General features: G+C 48.2%; 1 pseudogene across 1 annotated transcript; it reads left to right on the top strand.

The window, feature by feature from the left end:
• Nucleotides 1-758: 758 nt before the first annotated feature.
• LOC147198226 (NXPE family member 3-like) lies at nt 759-12,530 on the top strand (annotated as a pseudogene). Its single transcript, XR_015102274.1, has 5 exons — nt 759-867; nt 9,131-9,912; nt 10,372-10,442; nt 10,518-10,721; nt 11,570-12,530. The product of XR_015102274.1 is annotated as an NXPE family member 3-like (transcript).
• The last annotated feature ends 218 nt before the right edge of the window (nt 12,531-12,748 follow it).

Raw genomic sequence — 12,748 nt, 5'->3', positions numbered from 1 at the left:
TCATCTGAACGTTTAACGCCGGTGAGAAATAAAGATATTCAAATTAGTTTGCAAAGTAAAATGGCTGCTGGTGGATTATATGACATCTCTCAGCACTTTCTTTTATAGTTCATCCTATATATATACTGTATATATATATATAGGTATATACACCCATTGGTCCTGCATTTTTGATATGATCGTAAGCATGGATTTTTTTCACCACTTTGATTCATTCATCATTCCTAAGAACAATTCCTTCCTCCTTATAAAACTCATTTTTACCGTCTCAGTATTTCCGCTGCCATTTTCTCTCTATAACTTACATTTTTTCCACCCACCAGTTCGTTACGTTCTTATTAGACACACTTCTCCTGCTATTGATCTTTTGGCAATTCACTTATCTCTCAACTCATTTCAGCATCCTCTCCTTGCTCCCTCCCGCTGTGAGAAGCTGCAGCTCCAGGCAAAATAAAACATTTACACCTTGTTTTGCCTCGCCCAAGGTGCGTTCAAGTACTATCAGAAAAATAGTACACTTCAAACTCAAACTGGAAAACACCAATGAATCGCTTTACATTTGAACCTATGTGAGCGTTTTAATAGTAAGAGCTAATACAGTTTACATCATATTTGTTTAACATTTTGAAGGTGATTTCTTCCTTTTTTTGTGATGCTCCCTGGAGGTCCCGCCCAATGGGCGAGGTTATTTCAGGGTTCGAGTCAAGTGTTGAACGGAAGGCAGGTAACGCGATGGACCGACGTCACCATTACACGCGGCGACGGCAGTTGATCAACACGATCAAGCTCACGGTCACCATGCCCCCAAATCTTTTGAAATATATCATTATCACCCTGTTCGGCCTCATCTTCCCCCTATACAACAAGGTAAGAGAAGTTTGTCCGAAGCTTTTTTTTTTTTTTTAATGCTGAATTTGTACTCAAATTTCATACCCGTCAACTTTTCGGAGCGCCAACCTGTATAAACTACCAAAAAAAATCCTTATAAAGAGCAAAAAATCCTTATAACATACCAAAGCATTTTATATGTCTGTCACGTGGTGGTGGACCCCAAAAGGCAGGCAGGAGGGAGGAGCAGGGTGTATTTGAAGAATTGTATTTAAAACAAAGAAAACTAAATCCCAAACAAACAAAGTCCAAAAGTATCAAACAAAACCCATGACTAAAGCTAAAACATAATGAACTAAACATAACAGAAACTAAGAGCAAACAGCAACACACATGACAGTAGCAAGAAGCAACAATGACCCGACACCGAGTGTTCGGGCTAGGAGTCCTTTTAAAGCCCTAATTAGTTATGACCAACCGGTGTGCAGCTTCCGGGGGAGCCCTACAGTGCCACCTGTTGGTCCCTAAACCGAATCATGACAGTACCCCTCCCTCAAGGGACGGACGGATCCCAGACATCCCAAAGTTGTCCAAAAGGATTGCCTCGACGGGGAACAGGAACTAAAAGAGACGGCAACCCTTGCCTCGCCGCAGAACAAGAACACACGCGACGGCGACCTTCGCCTCGCCGAAATACAGGAACTATAAGCGACGGTGACCTTCACCTCGCCAGGGAACAGGAGCAAAAGCGACGGCAATCCTTTTGGCTGGGCGTGGCCTGACGTGGACGGAGCTCGACGTAACGGGGGACAAGGAACAGCCAGACGTGAACAGGGGCTCGGCCTGACGTGAGCGTGGACGTGGCATGGCTCGTCGTTGACGTGAATGTGACTCAACTCCAACAGACACGTGACGAGCCTCGGCTCAACGTAGACGCGGACGGGGCTCGGCCCACCGTAGACGCGGCTTGACGAGACGAAAACAGGACAGCCGCATCACTAGCGCTGCCTGAAAGGGGAAAGGGGTGTCGGCCGCAGACGCGCTCCGCCAGGCACATGGTGGAACAGGGACCAATCCGTAGTACCTGCGGGGTCCAGGGGTCGGGTCATCCCGTCAAGTTGCGAGGTGGTGGTGGACCCCAAAAAGCAGGCAGGAGGGAGGAGCAGGGTGTATTTGAAGAATTGTATTTAAAACAAAGAAAACTAAATCCAAAACAAAGTCCAAAGTATCAAACAAAAACTATGACTAAAGCTAAAACATAACAATGAACTAAACATGACAAACTAAGATCAAACAGCAACACACATGACAGTAGCAAGAAGCAACAATGACCCGACACCGAGTGTTCGGGCAGGAGTCCTTTTATACAATTACCAAATGACCAACAGGTGTGCAGCTGCCGGGGGAGCCCTACAGTGCCACCTGTTGGTCCCTAAACCGAATCATGACAGTACCCCTCCCTCAAGGGACGGATCCCAGACGTCCCAAAGCTTGCCTCGCCGGGGAACAGGAACTAAAAGCGACGGCAATCCTTGCCTCGTCGCAAAACGGGAACAAACGCGACGGTGACCTTCACCTCGCCAGGGAACAGGAGCAAAAGCGACGGCAATCCTTTTGGCTGGGCGTGGCCTGACGTGGACGGAGCTCGACGTAACGGGGGACATGGAACAGCCGGACGTGAACAGGGGCTCGGCCTGACGTGGGCGTGGACGTGGCACGGCTCGTCGTCGTCGTGAATGTGACTCAACTCCAACAGACACGTGACGAGCCTCGGCTCAACGTAGACGCGGACGGGGCTCGGCCCACCGTAGACGCGGCTTGACGAGACGAAAACAGGACAGCCGCATCACCAGCGCTGCCTGAAAGGGGAAAGGGGTGTCGGCCGCAGACGCGCTCCGCCAGGCACATGGTGGAACAGGGAACAGTCCTTAGTACCTGCGGGGTCCAGGTGGTCGGGTCATTCTGTCACGTTGCGTGGTGGTGGTGGACCCCAAAAAGCAGGCAGGAGGGAGGAGCAGGGTGTATTTGAAGAATTGTATTTAAAACAAAGAAAACTAAATCCCAAACAAACAAAGTCCAAAGTATCAAACAAAACCCATGACTAAAGCTAAAACATAACAATGAACTAAACATAACAGAAACTAAGAGCAAACAGCAACACACATGACAGTAGCAAGAAGCAACACACATGACAGTAGCAAGAAGCAACAATGACCCGACACTGAGTGTTCGGGCTAGGAGTCCTTTTAAAGCCCTAATTAGTTATGACCAACAGGTGTGCAGCTTCCGGGGGAGCCCTACAGTGCCACCTGTTGGTCCCTAAACCGAATCATGACAATGTCAAAATAACGGCAGAAAAAAACCCAACGAAATTTTCAATGATATGATATATTGTAGATCTCCATAATACAATGTCTGGTTAATGTCTAATCATCATTCTAGTTAGTGGCATTACTGTGTTCAGAGTTGTATTCCTGCGTTACTTTTTTCACCAACTCCAAATGCTGACCCATCGGCTCGAAGTTACAGCATCCATTCATATTTACTTTGGAAATGAACTAGCACCATTCTGTGGGGGGCGGACGGAAATTTTCAGAATCCGTATGATTTGTGCGATACGGCCATATACAATACAATACAATACAATACAATACATGCTGATTTATATAGCGCTTTCACAACAGCGACAGCTGTAACAAAGCGCTTCACAAAACAGTTAACATAAAGTAAAATAATAAACACAACACATAACATAAAACACGGACAGTCGTGCAGTCCTAACCACTTTTCCGTCTCACGCTTTGTTGTTTGAAGCAGTTTGAGATGAAAGAGGAGAGAATCAAAGTGTCCTTTAACCAGTGGATCAGAGACGTCATGCTCAAAATGTGCACACGTCGGCTACAAGCTAAGTTTCAAAGTCAACAAGAAGCTGTAGCATCCATTGACGAAAAAAGAGATTGGTTCACTTCTCCTGTCCCATGGAAATCCATTTCAATTCCAAGCGGCGACTCTCAGTTCCAAATACGCATCGGCGCTCTGCGCCAACGCTCCTCTCTCCTCATCCTCAACTTCAGCAGCCATCCATCCAGCCGCACCAACGCCGACTGTCCAACAGCGCCGACATAGCCACTGAACAAAACGGGGTTGTGAAAAATGCTGCCCATTACAGGCGCAAAAAACACAAGCGCCCCAGGTCTGTCCAGCACCGACAGTCAATGGCGCCGACATTCCTCCCAATCAACATCTGTGCTGGTACAGGCGTGCTGCCGAGAAGGCGCAACCACCAAGCACAGATACTTCTCCTTTGACGAATGTCGTGGCTAAAAAGCGCTGAAAACAGTCCATATCAGGTCCACACGATGAAACAACAAACGTGACAAAACAAAAAGACAAAAATACCAAAAAAGAACAAAAAAGCAAGGCTCTTGAAGAGCACTTGCCGAAGGCTGCCTACTCGGGCGCCATCTTGGAATATATATATATATATATATATATATATATACGTAAGATTCACCACAAAATCCGTATGAACTATGGCTAAACCGCATGAGTGGACAGGTATGAAATTTACAGACCATGGCAGAATGTGTAAAGTGTGTACCTTTCTTGCAAGAAAACTTGAATGACCAGGCAAATCACAATTATTCTATTTTTAATGGATTTCAAATTTACCTATCAAGTTTATGAAATAGCACCAGCACGCCGTCATTTCTTGACCCGTTTGTGAACAACCACCAACCACCTGTCTGCCTATTGACAAATCCGTATGGACAGCATTATTTCTTCTCGTTTTTTTTAAAATATATACTATTTTCTTTAAAATATATTGATTTTGATAGTGTAATTAAATTTCGGCAAGTAGAACAGCATAAAACGGGGACCCTGGCGGTCCGATCCTCGGCTGCAGAAGCTAGCTCTTGGGACATGGAATGTCACCTCTCTGGCAGGGAAGGAGCCTGAGCTGGTTTGTGAGGCAGAGAAGTTCCGACTGGATATAGTCGGACTTGCCTCCACACACAGCCTGGGTTCTGGTACCAGTTCTCTCGAGAGGGGTTGGACTCTCTTCCACTCTGGAGTTGCTCACGGTGAGAGGCGCAGAGCAGGTGTGGGCATACTCATTGCCCCCCGGCTCAGTGCCTGTACATTGGGGTTCACACCGGTAGACGAGAGGGTTGCCTCCCTCCGCCTTCGGGTGGGTGGACGGGTCCTGACTGTTGTTTGTGCATATGCACCAAACAGCAGCTCAGCATACCCACCCTTTTTGGAGTCCTTGGAGGGTGTGCTGGAGAGTACTCGTGCTGGGGACTCCCTTGTTCTGCTGGGGGACTTCAATGCTCACGTGGGCAATGACAGTGAGACCTGGAGGGGCGTGATTGGGAGGAACGGCCCCCCCGATCAGAACTTGAGTGGCGTTTTGTTATTGGACTTCTGTGCTCGTCACGGATTGTCCATAACGAACACCTTGTTCAAACATAAGGGTGTCCATATGTGCACTTGGCACCAGGACACCCTAGGCCGCAGTTCGATGATCGACTTTGTAGTTGTATCATCGGATTTGCGGCCGCATGTTCTGGACACTCGGGTGAAGAGAGGGGCGGAGCTGTCAACTGATCACCACCTGGTGGTGAGTAGGCTCCGATGGTGGGGGAAGATGCCGGTCCGTCCTGGCAGACCCAAACGTATTGTGAGGGTTTGTTGGGAGCGTCTGGCGGAATCCCCTGTCAGAAGGAGTTTCAACTCCCACCTCCGACAGAGCTTTTCCCATGTTCCGGGGGAGGCGGGGGACATTGAGCCCGAGTGGACCATGTTCCGTGCCTCTATTGTTGAGGCGGCCAATCTGAGTTGTGGCCGTAAGGTGGTTGGTGCCTGTCGTGGCGGCAACCCCCGTACTCGCTGGTGGACACCAGCAGTAAGGGATGCCGTCAAGCTGAAGAAGGAGTCCTATCGAGCCTTTATGGCCTGTGGGACCCCAGAGGCAGCTGACGGGTATCGACTGGCCAAGCGGAACGCAGCTTCGGTGGTCGCCGAGGCAAAAACCCGAGCGTGGGAAGAGTTCGGTGAGGCCATGGAAGCCGACTTCCGGACGGCTTCGAGGAAATTCTGGTCCACCATCCGACGTCTCAGGAGGGGGAAGCAGTGCACCACTAACACTGTGTACAGTGGGGATGGGGCGCTGCTGACTTCGACTCGGGACGTTGTGAACCGGTGGGCAGAGTACTTCGAAGACCTCCTCAACTCCACCAACACGCCTTCCTTGGAGGAAGCAGAGCCTGGGGACTCTGAGGTGGGCTCTCCTATCTCTGTGGTTGAAGTCACCGATGTGGTTAAAAAGCTCCTCGGTGGCAGGGCCCCAGGGGTGGATGAGATCCGCCCGGAGTTCCTCAAGGCTCTGGATGTTGTGGGGCTGTCCTGGTTGACATGCCTCTGCAACATCGCGTGGTCAACAGGGAGAGTGCCTCTGGATTGGCAGACCGGGGTGGTAGTCCCTCTTTTTAAAAAGGGGGACCGGAGGGTGTGTTCCAACTACAGAGGGATCACACTCCTCAGCCTCCCTGGTAAGGTCTATTCAGGGGTGCTGGAGAGGAGGGTCCGTCAGGAAGTCGAGCCTCAGATTGAGGAGGAGCAGTGTGGTTTTCGTCCCGGCCGTGGAACAGTGGACCAGCTCTACACCCTTAGCAGGGTCCTCGAGGGTATGTGGGAATTCGCCCAACCAGTCTACATGTGTTTTGTGGACTTGGAGAAGGCGTTTGACCGTGTCCCTCGGGGAGTTCTGTGGGGGGTGCTTCGTGGGTATGGGGTACCGAACCCCCTGGTACGGGCTGTTCGGTCACTATACCACCGATGCCAGAGTTTGGTTCGCATTGCCGGCAGTAAGTCGGAATCGTTTCCAGTGGGGGTAGGACTCCGCCAAGGCTGCCCTTTGTCGCCGATTCTGTTCATAACCTTTATGGACAGAATTTCTAGGCGCAGCCGAAGCGTTGAGGGGGTCCGTTTTGGGGGCCTCAGTATTGCATCCCTGCTTTTTGCAGATGATGTGGTGCTGTTGGCTCCTTCAAACAGGGCTCTCCAACTCTCACTGGAGCGTTTCACAGCCGAGTGTGAAGCGGTTGGGATGAAGATCAGCACCTCCAAATCTGAAACCATGGTCCTCAGTCGGAAAAGGGTGGAGTGCCCCCTCCGGGTCGGGGAGGAGATCTTGCCCCAAGTGGAGGAGTTCAAGTATCTTGGGGTCTTGTTCACGAGTGGGGGCAGGAGGGAGCGGGAGATTGACAGGCGGATCGGTGCAGCGTCTGCTGTGATGCGGACGTTGTATCGGTCTGTCGTGGTGAAGAAGGAGCTGAGCCAAAGGGCGAAGCTCTCAATTTACCGGTCGATCTACGTTCCAACCCTCATCTATGGTCACGAGCTATGGGTCGTGACCGAAAGAACGAGATCCCGGATACAAGCGGCCGAAATGAGTTTTCTCCGCAGGGTGTCCGGGCTCTCCCTTAGAGATAAGGTGAGAAGCTCGGTCATCCGGGAGGGGCTCAGAGTCGAGCCGCTTCTCCTCCACATCGAGAGGAGCCAGATGAGGTGGCTTGGGCATCTGATTCGGATGCCTCCTGAGCGCCTCCCTGGTGAGGTGTTCCGGGCATGTCCCACCGGGAGGAGACCCCGAGGAAGACCCAGGACACGCTGGAGAGACTATGTCACCCAGCTGGCCTGGGAACGTCTCGGGATCCCCCGGGGAGAGCTGGAAGAAGTAGCTAGGGAGAGGGAAGTCTGGGCTTCCCTGCTAAAGCTGTTGCCCCCGCGACCCGGCCCCGGATAAGCGGTAGATGATGGATGGATGGATGGATGGATGGATACTATTTTCTTTAAAATATATTGATTTTGATAGTGTAATTAAATTTCGGCAAGTAGAACAGCATAAAACCTGAATTGCAACCCCCCCCCCCCAAAAAAAAACTCAACGGAACGTAATTCCGTGATTCTCAACCTGTCCTGTGGCACATTTGTGGGCCATGAGAGATTATCAGGCGTGCCATGGGAAATTATCCAATGTCAATTATTTGGACAAAAAAAAAAAAAAAGACTTTCTACCAAAAAAAAATGTTTTTGTTCATTTCTCTTTGCCAACTTAATAGGCAAAATCCTGACGAGGGTCACGGGCATGCTGGAGCCTATCCCAGCTGTCTTCGGGCAGTAGGCGGGGCACACCCTGAACTGGTTGCTTTTCAATCACAGGGCAAACATCGGCGAACGACAACTATTCACACTAACTATCACACCTAGGGACGTTACAGAGTCTTTGTTTAACCTATGTCAGAGGTGTTCGCTCGGACCGTTGATCAAGCAGACTCGGGAAGAGATTGTCTTTTCTGCCGTCAGGAGGCGCAGTTTTCTACGAAGCCACTCCGTGTGCGCTTCTCAACTGACACCTAACCTCTGCAGCCTCTGCCGGCTTTTTATTGATCGTGTATGCAAATTACAAGTGATATATCAGAAAAACACTCCCTTCTTCATTTACATGTCATGCCTCTAAGCCCAGTCCACCGATATACCCCTCAGTGGGCACCTGGAGGCCAAAACATCTCTCGGTACAAACAATGGATACCTTGTTACTTCAAGGGGGAGATTTAGGATGAATTGAGACACTGTAACAAACTCAAGGACATCTTATAGTGCTGCGCACCCGAAGTTGAACCTACTTGTCTGTACTATCAGTTAACAAGGCCTCAGTTCCATTCAGCTCAAGTTGGCCCTTTTTTTCTGTGTGCTCTAAGGCTGTATGAACCCACGCGTTCGAAGTCAATCAAGCATACAACAAAATGAAACTTTTAAACATGATAACTTTGAGTTTGTCTATACTCTATCAACCTACCATGCATGGTTTGAGAATGTGGGAGGAAACTGGAGTACGCGGAGAAAATTCTGATGGAACACCACGCAACATCTCCCTCAAGAAAAAACATATCACAAATCACAAAAGGTATTTCCACTGAAATAAGGATGGTCCCCTGTCAGTTTAGTCACAAATTTACAAGAGTGTAGCGTGGAACGTGTGTTTGTTTTGTTGAGCCTGCAGCTGTTATTCGGTTGTATGAATGGCAGCATGTTAACTGTACCTTCTGCCATCTTGTGAAAAAGCAGTACATATTCTGCCGATCACGATGCGTTGCTGGCGTAGACAGACGAACAGAGAGAAATAGTTTTCTGACCAGTTCAGTAAAACTGGAATTTTTTCTGTGGTACACCTGATGGTCTCTTGCTTGGAATACATTGACACATATTTTAATTGCTTAACATGTTATCTCTGCAGAGTTGGAAGTACCACACCGTATCACCACTGTACAAGGTCAATAATCACTTCACGTCATCAAACTTCTCTGCAAGCCTCTCGACATTTCACCACAGACACACTTTTTGTCCCCACCTGCGCCAGCCACTGTCACCTGAAGAAGAGCTGGAGGAAGATAACCTGTTGAACTCCATCGCCTGGCCCCAGCCGCCCTCTAGCTCTGAACCACTCAACCTGTTTGAGACGAGTGACCCAGCTCATAGCCGGTTTACAATCATCCCTGCCAAAAACGACCAGCATTGGCACGTGGGTGACGAGCTGCACGTGCAGATCAATTTGCATGACTTCAAGGGCAAACCCAAGCGCTACGGTGGCGATCTGCTGTTGGCTTGGTTGCACTCCCCAAAATACAAGGCGGGTGTGGCCGGGCAGGTACTGGACCACAAGAATGGACTTTATTCAGCTCGATTCCCGCTGCTCTGGGAGGGCTCGGCGCAGGTTGCGGTTATGATGGTGCACTCGAGCGAGGCCGTCGCTGTGCTGCAGCGGCTGAGGGAGAAACGGCCCGATCGGCTGTACTTCTCCAGCATCTTTCAAAGAGGCAATCATTCTGAGAAGAAAGTGTGCAACATGTGTCTGCCGCAAGACCAGGGCCCACTGTGCAACTACACCGACCTTCACACCGGTGACCCTTGGTATTGCTACAAGCCCAAAATGCTCAGCTGCGACAGCAGAAACAGCCACACGCTGGAGGGCTCCCTCAAAAACATCATCACCAAGCAGGAAGCGTTGCTCTTTCAGAGGTTTGCACACTCAGTGATTGTTTGACATGAGCTGTTTTCTCCTTGTATCAACTTTTATTTTAAAGTAATTTCAAATGGGACAATCCTCTGACCCTCGAAAAGCCTCATAGTCCCGTTTGAGGTCCTTTCCTGTGCCATAGACTCAAGTGGCACTGTTGGATGGATCAGCTTAATGGTGTGTTCAAAAGGCATTTTAAACTGATCAATCTGTTGACGCTGAAAATTGTGTTTCTCGTAGAAGTAGAGGAGTACAACTTGGTTGAATTAACTTTCAACCTACCTGTGGACCCACATATCCCAGTTGGGGTACTTTCTAGTGTCATAGAAGGATGGGAGTTCGGTTTTAGTGAGGTGGCTGTTACCATTGGAATAGCTCTCCTTGTTTTTATCCACGCACAAGTATCCCTGTAGTATCTCATTGTTGCTATTCCCGTTGTAACCATAACTTTTTGACATCAGTGGTGTGAACATTAAAATTCCCATCCATGCTTCCACATCGGACACCGTCATCGTGCTGCCTTCCAGGAAAGGTATTGTTGACGTTCAGAATAATGATTCAAACTTTTTGGGGATAAATCACAACATTTTGTCTGCCATCACTATAGAAAATGGCAGTCAAAAACTGGATCCGGTGAAGCTGGTAACGTCTGGATACTACTACCAGGAAATCTGGAGGCCATTGGGTGGCATCAACATGCACCAATTTGATGGGGCGTCCAGTACTCAATGTTTGGCCAACAAGTTGGTCTACATGTACGGCGACTCCACCGTGCGCCAGTGATACGAGTACCTCGTCTCTGTGCTTCCAGGTGAGTGTGTCTCATAGCTTTGTGGTGGTTTTGCTATCGTGGTGGACAGTAGCGGGAAAAGTAATCACACTCTGGTGATGCTGGTGTTTGAAAAATAAAATGGCCAGGGTAGAAATAAAGATTCGGCACATTTAACTCATTCACTCCCAAAGACGTTTTTAAACGTCTTTTCAGACTTGGTCGAGAATTGGCTGGTACTGAATGAGTTAATTAAGTCAGTAAAAAAATGGCATACTCTCTGAAATATACTTGAGTACGAATTCAATAACAGGAGTGGGAATTGATCAAAATTGAACAATTCCAATTTCATTATCAATGCTGCTCATATGCCAAGTTGCTTCTCGATTTTCTTATCGATTCACATTGAATATAGGAAGCAAATAATACAAATGGGTTGAATATGATTTGCAAATTATTATGATCAGTTTTTATTTACATTTTATACAACGTCCCAACTTCAATGGAATTGGAGTTGGAGACACTGTGCCACAGGAGTCAGATATCTGAGCTTGAATGATTTGCATTTTCTATAAAACCCAATATTCCACATTATTTATTGGAATGCAAATTCATACTTTGTCATTTTAAATTAATGTATAAATAATAATATATTAAATAAGTATTTAAGTGTATAAGATGTGCAGTACAATATCAAATTGCCTAAAAAAAATGTGGATTTCCCAACCAGCCATTACAGCCTTGTACAACCAGGTGAAAGAGGACTTTGTGAAGGATATAAAATGCTTATAATTTTACTCTGTCACGACAGATAATACTGTATGTGGTGTATGTGTTGCACTTGAGCAGTTCATTCCTCTTATGGAGCTTTGTTGCATTCTGCCCTGCAGGGATTAAGGAATTCAACCAGGAGAGTACACAAAGGGTGGGGCCCTTCATGGCGGTGGACAGCACCCATAACATTCTGCTCAAGTTCAGGTTCCATGGCCCACCCATTGTCTCCTACACCTCTGTTATGGCACACAAGTTGCGCTACATTGCCAATGAGCTGGACGGCCTGACCGGCGGTTCCAACACAGTGGTGGCGCTCAGCGTCTGGGCCCACTTCAGCGCCTTCCCTGTGGAGGTATACATACACCGCCTTCGGCACATCCGTAATGCAGTGGTGAGACTTCTGGACCGGGCGCCGGGGACGGTGGTGGTAGTCCGCACGGCCAACCCCAGGGAGCTGAATCCGGAGCTCAGTCTGATCTTCAGTGACTGGTTTTCGCTGCAACTGAACATCGTACTGCGTGCCATGTTCAAGGGTCTCGATGTCATGCTGCTGGATGCCTGGCAGATGTGCGTGGCGCACCATCAACCTCATAATGTGCACCCTCCAAGGGTCATTGTCAAAAATATGGTAGACATGATGTTGTCCCATGTTTGTCGTGACGGGACCAGGGACACTGAATGATTTTCATAAATTGAATTAGTTAGGTTAAAATTGCTAACCAGTATCAAGCCACGTGCGGGAACAAAAATAGGCGTACAGTAGTATGACATCGGTGAAATTTGGGACATATGGTGAATGTATTTTTTCAATTTTATTAAGATTATATTTGACATTTTTATAGGTATTGTATGTTTTCTCTCTTTTTTTAATAACTGTACACCTACTGTACTTTTCCACGCCTGGGTATGTACTGTATCTATTGGCTTTAAAAGAACGTAGTTCATCAATACTTGGTTTTAAAAGTCATTTAGACGAGAGTTACTTTATTAGTTAGATCCAACAGATGCCAACAACCCCGCTTCACATAAAGTTGACAACTTGTTCTGTCAATGTTTATTTGGAAGTGCATTTTAGACCGTGACGTTTGAGAATAAATCTTCATTCATTCATTCATTGTCCGATCCGCTTATCCTCACGAGGGTCGCGGGGGGCTGGAACCTATCCCAGCTGTCTTCGGGCAGTAGGCGGGGGACACCCTGAATCAGTTGCCAGCCAATCGCAGGGCACACAGAAACGAACAACCATTCGTGCCCAAACTCACACCTAGGGACAATTTTGAGTGTTCAACCAGCCT

This window comes from Hippocampus guttulatus, chromosome 11, assembly GCF_054856545.1.
Source record: "Hippocampus guttulatus isolate MCC_2025c chromosome 11, RoL_Hgut_1.0, whole genome shotgun sequence".
Lineage (NCBI taxonomy): Eukaryota > Metazoa > Chordata > Actinopteri > Syngnathiformes > Syngnathidae > Hippocampus > Hippocampus guttulatus.
This window is presented reverse-complemented; position numbering and strand designations above follow the sequence as displayed.